Source organism: Coregonus lavaretus (genome assembly GCF_964263955.1).
Source record: "Coregonus lavaretus genome assembly, chromosome: 11".
NCBI lineage: Eukaryota > Metazoa > Chordata > Actinopteri > Salmoniformes > Salmonidae > Coregonus > Coregonus lavaretus.
Window position 1 is genome coordinate 54,523,105 of NC_139998.1, and position 7,897 is coordinate 54,531,001.

At 40.4% G+C, this 7,897-nt stretch overlaps 1 pseudogene across 1 annotated transcript; it reads right to left on the minus strand.

Moving 5' to 3' along the window:
- Positions 1-1,894: 1,894 nt before the first annotated feature.
- Positions 1,895-7,609, minus strand: LOC311137603 (5-hydroxytryptamine receptor 3A-like; annotated as a pseudogene). The gene is made up of 10 exons: positions 7,580-7,609; positions 7,230-7,293; positions 6,510-6,679; positions 6,259-6,303; positions 5,846-5,952; positions 3,793-3,962; positions 3,305-3,477; positions 2,858-3,068; positions 2,462-2,665; positions 1,895-2,193 (listed from the first exon to the last, which is right to left on the minus strand). The product of its transcript is annotated as a 5-hydroxytryptamine receptor 3A-like (transcript).
- Positions 7,610-7,897: the final 288 nt, after the last annotated feature.

A 7,897-nucleotide genomic window follows, 5' to 3' on the forward strand; every position in this document is an offset into this window, starting at 1 on the left:
TACTACATGATTCCATATGTGTTATTTCATAGTTTTGATGTCTTCACTATTATTGTACAATGTAGAAAATAGTAAAAAAAAAAAAAAAACTGGAATGACTAGGTGTGTCCAAACTTTTGACTGGTACTGTAAGTTTTATATATTTTCAACCTCTGCCGAATTGAGAATTAAGAGCTATCTATCTAATAGAATTGAGAATTAAGAGCTATCTATCTAATATAACTCAGAGGGTTTTCTTTAATAGAAGCCTCTCTAATGTCAAACATGTAGGTTGTGGTGTACTGCAGGGCAGCTCTCTAGGCCCTCTACTCTTTTCTATTTTTACCAATGACGAGCCACTGGAATTAAACAAAGCCTGTGTGTCCATGTATGCTGATGATTGAACCTTATGTGTGTCAGTAACCACAGCTAATGAAGTCACTGAATCCCTTAACAAGGAGTTGTAGTCAGTTTTGGAATGGGTGGCCAGTAATAAACTGGTCCTGAACATCTCTAAAACTAAGAGCATTGTATTTGGTACAAATCATTCCCTATGCTCTAGACGTCAGGTGAATCTGGTAATGAATGGTGTGGCTGTTGAACAAGTTGAGGAGACTAAATTACTTGGTGTTACCTTAGATTGTAAACTGTCATGGTCAAAACATAAAGATTCAATGGTTGTAAAGATGGGGAGAGGTATGTCCGTAATAAAGAGATGCTCTTCCACACTCCAAAAGGTCCTGCAGGCTCTAGTTTTATCTTATCTTGATTATTGTCCAGTCATGTGGTCAAGTGCTGCAAAGAAAGACCTAGTTAAGCTGCAGCTGGCCCAGAACAGAGCGACACGTCTTGCTCTTCATCGTAATCATAGGGCTAATATACTGTAGATACTATGCATGCCAGTCTCTCTTGGCTAAGAGTTGAGGAGAGTCTGCCTGCATCACTTATTCTTTTTAGAAGAAAATTCCAAATTGTTTGCATGGTCAACTTACACACAGCTCTGACACACACACTTACCCCACCAGACATTCAACCAGGGGTATTTTCACTGTCCCCAAATCCAGAACAAATTCAAGAAAGTGTGCAGTATTATATAGAGCCGTTATTGCATGGAACTCTCTTCCATCTCATATTGCTCAAATGAACAGCAAACCTGGTTTCAAAAAGCAAATAAAGCAACAGCTCACGGTACAGCGCCTCTCCCCTATCTTGACCTAGATATTGTGTGTATGTATTGATATGTAGGCTATGTGTGCCATTTTTAAATTCATTTAGTTATGTCCTTGAGCTGTTCTTGTATATTAATGTTCTGTATTATGTCATGTTTTGTGTGGACCCCAGGAAGAGTAGCTGCTGCTTTCGTAACAGCTAATGGGAATCCTAATAAAATACTGAAATAATACTTTCTGTATGTCTACACTCTAATCAAACAAGGATGTGGTTTTTGGATGATCCCCTACTTTCCATGTCATTGATCCATGTCTTGTGTGAGAGATCTTCATCATCAACATTGATCCACCATCAACATTACAATTCAGAAAACGTCTCAGATAACCCCAATTAATTGTTGTTACTAATGAAACAGTGGTTTTCGTGAAAGTACTTTTATTTGACAAAGGAAAATAGATTTCCTCTAATATTGTAATATATCAGTCAACACACCTACTCAGTGCAGCCAGAAGATAACACAAACAATTGTTAAAGTTATGGTAATTATAAGGTAATTGTTTAACCAGCAGTCGACAACATGGCAGACTCCTAAGTCTTGTAAGCAGTGGTGTAGTGGAGGGTAAACGCTATTTCCACACTTTGTATTTTACACAAACATTTAGCCACCTATTGTGGAAAAATGAATAGAACATTTAGGGAGTGTTACTTTATTCACAACGAATGGCGTTTACCCACCAATTTGTTTTTACCTGGAGTACGAATTACTTCAAATGCTGAGGATGACGATGAAGCTGAAGGTGATGAAGATGCCGTAGACGCCAAACAGCAGTCGGTCGATGATGTAGCCCACCTGCATCCAGTCCTGGGAGATCTGGTTCCCGTCCAAATGCTGGGCCACCTGTAGGCGGATGGACTGCAGGTCATTGCCCAGCTTCCTCAGCTCCGCCAGGGCTGGATCGGCTGCCTCTGCCCCCTTCTCACATGGTTCTCCTGTTTGAACCTGTCTCTCCACCATCACTAGAGGGCAGACATTCACATCTGTTTCTTAGAGACAAGAGGGAAGGAAGGGAGGTGAAATTATGAATCTACCTCCTAAAGACATTAGTTATTGATGTACGTTGATAGTACAATTCTGTCTTAGGTCGGACCTAGTCAAATGGCTGGAAACATTTCTCAGAGTGACACCTGCATTTATCAGGCCTGTGATTGAAAGTTTTCACTGTATTGCTTTGGGTTGGACAAGACAAGTATCTGCTAATTGCCCAAAAGTCTGTGTAATTGTAACTCCCTGGAGGGATCAGATCAGGGGTACCTCCTGCAACTGGATTGAGGATGATCATGTCCTCTCTGGATTTCTGAGGCAGCCAGACGAGGGTGCCCATGAAGCGCAGGACGAGCACTCGGACCCAGCCAGGCACTGGGTGGAAGTTACTGGAGCCGACCAGGAGGTTAGTGATGAGAATAGTCTACAGCAGGCTGGCCACCATCAGAGCCAAGCAGATGGCGAAGAACACATCTGCATGGGCAAGAGGAAGAGGGATGTGAAGAGAGGAAGATATTCAGCCACTCTTAGGAGGACAATGGAAGTGGACTTCAAAAAAGACACTTAACCTAACAAGGTTATTCAATAAGACAAAGTAAACATATACCTCTACATTTATGATTTACGACAAATATGGTGTTTCCAGTACATATGTTTCATACTCACTTATCAGTGGGATGGTGTGTCCTGTGACGGGCAGCAGGTCATTCACGATGAGCAGGAAGACTGAGTAGCCTAAAATAAGGGTCATCTTGAAGGAGGAGCGGTCCACATTCTGGGAAGGCAGCAGAAAGCTGAAGAGATCCACAGTGATGAGGAAGCAGCTGGGGATCAGGAGGTTCACCACGTAGAGGGTGGCTCTGCGCCTCAGGACAATCTACAGTTTAGAGACACAATGGTAAATGACAACCTTCAAGGGTGATCTGGTGTTGTGCAGTAGATTCCCATTTCAGATAAGACAAAGCCATAAATAGCTGGGTTAGCATCCTATGTGTGAAACATGAAGTACTCTCTGAAACAAAAGTAGCGCTAGAAATATAGAGAACTCAACGTTCTGTAGTAGTAAAGTTAAATGAATGGCGTCTGAGAAATTGCAGTGCTTTGGGTTCGTACATAGAAGCAGAGCTCATCATAGGGGTTGCTTTCTCCCTGATCGATTTCTGATAACTTGTACTTCCTGGATTTGATGTCCATCAGCTCCCACTCCCCTTCAGTGGACAACACACTCCTGGAGCGTTTCAGGATGTCCTCCACCTTCTTCCCTAAGATCACCCTTATGTCCGACACTGCAGGGGAGATAAAGGAATGGAACATACTGGGATGAATGGGCTGAACCTATATGGAAGCAGAACATGAGCTGTACTGAGGGGATGGTAAACTTGGGCCTAATACCAAACGGATCCCTTGGTTGACACCTTGGTTGACACCGAGTCATATATAAAAAACTCCAATGGACTCAATGGACCAACATGTTTCATACCTATCATTTTAGATTGCAAAAGAGAGTCAGGAAGGTTTTTTGAGAGAGAAGGAACGATGGGTTTGGTATCTGACTTTTATCTTCAAATAAGTCCTAAAGCGTGGTTGCATTGACGTCTTACCGTGATGGATGTAGGATCTGAAGGTGAAGGTGCAGTTCTGGACGTCAAAGGGGAAGGTGTAGATGTCCAGGTTACAGGAGCTAACCACTCTGACAGGTTTGGCGTCTAGCACTTTACCAGTGTGCTTAATGTACACATAAGGGACGATGGGAGCTCTGTTTTCATCCATACTGTGAGACAGGGTGAAATGGGGGGACTATTTCAAACCATGGGCACGATGTTTTATATTTCTTAATCTTGACTGAAGCAGTCACTACTGCAATAAAAAGTGACAGAATTCAAGTGTTTGCTAAAACCTCTACGGGATCGGTGTCCCGTATACGGGACTGTTGAGCTAACGTGCGCTAATATATAATATATAATATGCCATTTAGCAGACTCTTTTATCCAAAGCGACTTACAGTCATGCGTGCATAATTTTTTTTTTTCGTGCATGGGTGGTCCCGGGGATTGAACCCACTACCTTGGCGTTACAAGCACTGTTGTAAGTAACAGCAAACTTTCCAGGACATAGACATGTCTTAAATGGGCAGAAAGCTTAAATTCTTGGTAATCTAACTGCACTGTCCAATTTACAGTAGCTATTACAGTGAAAAAATACCATGCTATTATTTGAGGAGAGTGCACAACAACAAAAAATGTTTCACGCCAACTGGTTTGATACATTCACCTCTGAAGGTACATAATGTACTTACATTCAGTAATCTTGCTCTGATTTGTCACCCTAAGGGTCCCAGAGATAAAATATAGTATAGTTTTGTTTGATAAAATCCATGTTTATTTTCAAAATGGGTTCTACAGTTTGAACCCCAGCTGTCCCTGGCTCCCCACCCCGCCCATCTAGATGTGTGAAAGTTAGTGTAAAAGCTAATGATCCATCATTTATGACATTCCTGTGAGTGTGTAAACTTACATTTTGTATTACCATATCATTTTTGTATGTTCTCTATAGTTATGTACTTGAAAATGTATCAATTCACCAATTTGGCACATTTGGGCAGACTTGATACTAAATAGTCCAGTATTGCAATGCTTCACTGCATCAATCTGAAACTTTGCACACACACTATTTCCATCTAGTGGCCAAAATCTAAATTGCGCCTAAACTGCAATATTATATTGTGGCCTTTCTCTTGCATTTCAAAGATGATGAAAAAAAATAAGAAAAAAAATGCATGTTTTTTTATTTTATTATCTTTTACCAGATCTAATGTGTTATAGTCTCCTACGTTAATTTCACATTTCCACAAACTTCAAAGTGTTTCCTTTTCAAATGGAATGAAGAATATATATATCCTTGCTTCAGGTCCTGAGCTACAGGCAGTTAGATTTTGGTATGTCATTTTAGGCGAAAATTGAAAAAAAGGGTCCGATCCTTAAGAGGTTAAGATGTCCGCGCCCCCGCGGAATTCATATTAGCATAATAAAAACATCCCCATTAAAGTCTGTCTGTTTAACCTAGAGATATCTATTTTGCTTGAGCTGCGTCTCAATCCACCGCATCCGCCAATGCATCGGTAGCGTCTGAACAAACTGTAGCGTTCCACTCTGTGGAAAGATGAGAGTCTCACGAATAAGATGGTGTTCTCTGCTTTTCTGTACAACCCCCACAAGCGTCAAGAGACTCGTTTGAAGTCAGTACCGCCGATCTGCCAACTTCTGTCTGTAGTGTGCGAATAGTTTGGACTACATCTCTATTGACAGTTTGGGCTACACCTCTATCGAAAGGTGAAACTCTCACAAACACGTCGGTTGTTTACATTTACATCATTTAGCAGACGCTCTTATCCAGGGCAACTTACAGTTAGTGAGTGCAGACATTATTTTTTTATTTTTTTATTTACATTTTCATACTGGACCCCCGTGGGAATCAAACCCACAACCCTGGCGTTGCAAACGTAATACCAATTACAATGTTTCATTAAATAAAATAATCAAATAGCTAAATGATCCTAGGTATGACCATCTTAAAACAATTCCATATGTTAGCATAGTAGAACCCCCCCCCCCAGCTGTGAAGAATCTATATAAACTATATAGATGTTTAACTCACAATTCATTGATGACCAAATCTGGTGACCAGAACCTTTCCCTGGGGAGAGAAATATTGGCAGTGCCGCATTGGACTGGGTCCCAGCTGAAAAATTCATTCTCCCACTCCTAAAACAACACATTAGCAAAAATTAAATATGTTTGGAAGATGTCTTGAAGCAGCATTAAAAATTATAATATGATGTATAGGTTTGTTCCAAATTCTTTTTTTAGTTTTAACCAAATGTAAATCACTATTGCTATTCAGTACATATTGGTGAATGGATGTTGTGTGCCCTAACAAATATGAAGCAATGTGAAGTAACGTTCTTAACACAGGTGCTGTAGGAGAATCGGAAACCAGAGTGCACATTGAAAATGACTCCCATACACTGTGTACGTATACTTACAAAAATACAAAAATATTACGCTCACCTTCACCAGCCAAATGTAGGTGTACAGCAGTTGTTCTTTTTCTTCCTGAAAAGAGAATTACTTTTTGTTGTAGGATACAAAGTAATGGCAATAAAGCAACATTTTAAATAGGTCTACAAAACATGATGTAGAGTAACGTTCATGACAATATAGTATTTCAGATACATATGTCACAGAATTTGATGGATTTTAATCGGATGGTTTCTCAGGTGAACTAATTGAAAGGGATGACTTGATGTCCTACTCCTTACCACACCCAGGATGCCGTAGAGAGTGAAGTGCATGCTGATGATGGTGGGGGTTGAGAGGTTCATGACAGGTCGTATGGAGGACAACGTCATGACGTTCTCCAGTGCGGCCAGAAGGGATATGGTGTTGGGGTTGGTGCAGTTCACCACTACCTTACATCTCAGGCATGGCGCTGGGGAAACAATGGTAACCATGCTGCTTTACATCCTGCTTTATATGCTTTACATCCTGCTCTATATGGTCCCGTGTGGTTCAGTTGGTAGAACATGGCGCTTGTAAGCCAGGGTTGTGGGTTCGATTCCCTTTGGGGACCGGGATGAAAATGTATGCACTCACTACTGTATGTCGCTCTGGATAAGAGCGTCTGATAAATGACGTAAAGTATCTGATTATCTTTAATGGACTTAGTGAAAAGTCCTTCATTTTGCCAATTGGTGGGGATCTTGCGTATTGGAGATATCATTATTAGAATCTTGTTAGAATTATGAAGACCTTCCTACTTTTTCATTTGACAGTGAAATTAATTGACTGCAACCCTACAAATACATTATGTTATGAACTTAATCGCTAAGGTAACAGCTACCCCAAGTAATATAAAAAAGTTAACAAAAAACTAAATAATAAATTAACACAAACTGTTACTCAAATAGAATATTTTAACTTTACTTAACATAATTTAGTTGACTTTACTCATTATTTTCCCGTGTACAAGCTGTACCTACCCTGTACCATCATGCAGCAGATGATGAACAGAACCTGGTGGGGACTGACCGACCATCGTCGAGACTGAAATAATAAAGGTGTACAAAAATGCACCTATTAGGGTAAAAGGTCAAATGGTATATTATATATTCTGTACATTGTTTATTGCATGTTTGATAATTAACACAATGTGTATAACACCATTAATTACTTTATGAATTCACAACATAATTTACCACAAAAGACACCTACTGTAACAAATGTTTGGAGCAATTACAGTAATGCATTGAAACGCAACACACAGGCACACAACTTATGTAACGTTCATCCCCCGATTGTCACAAAAGGCATTAGAATGAAAGCTATTTACCTCCATTTCGGAAAAATCTTTGGCTGCCATCAAACAGCATGCTTCAAGTTCTTGCAAACTACTGTTGACAGTTTCGATCCTATGGCTGAAGAACTGTCTAGAGCACAGCTTTGCTTCCTCACACACATCGATGGCACCTCTTCACCTGCTGGAACAGATTTAATATATACAGACTAATTTGCATAGTTAACCGCTTATGTTGATGTAGTGTCATGTCAAAACAAAACAGAGCGGCACGTCTTGCTCTTCATTGTAGTCAGAGGGCTGATATAGATGCTATGCATGACAGTCTCTATTGGCTAAGAGTTGAGGAGAGAC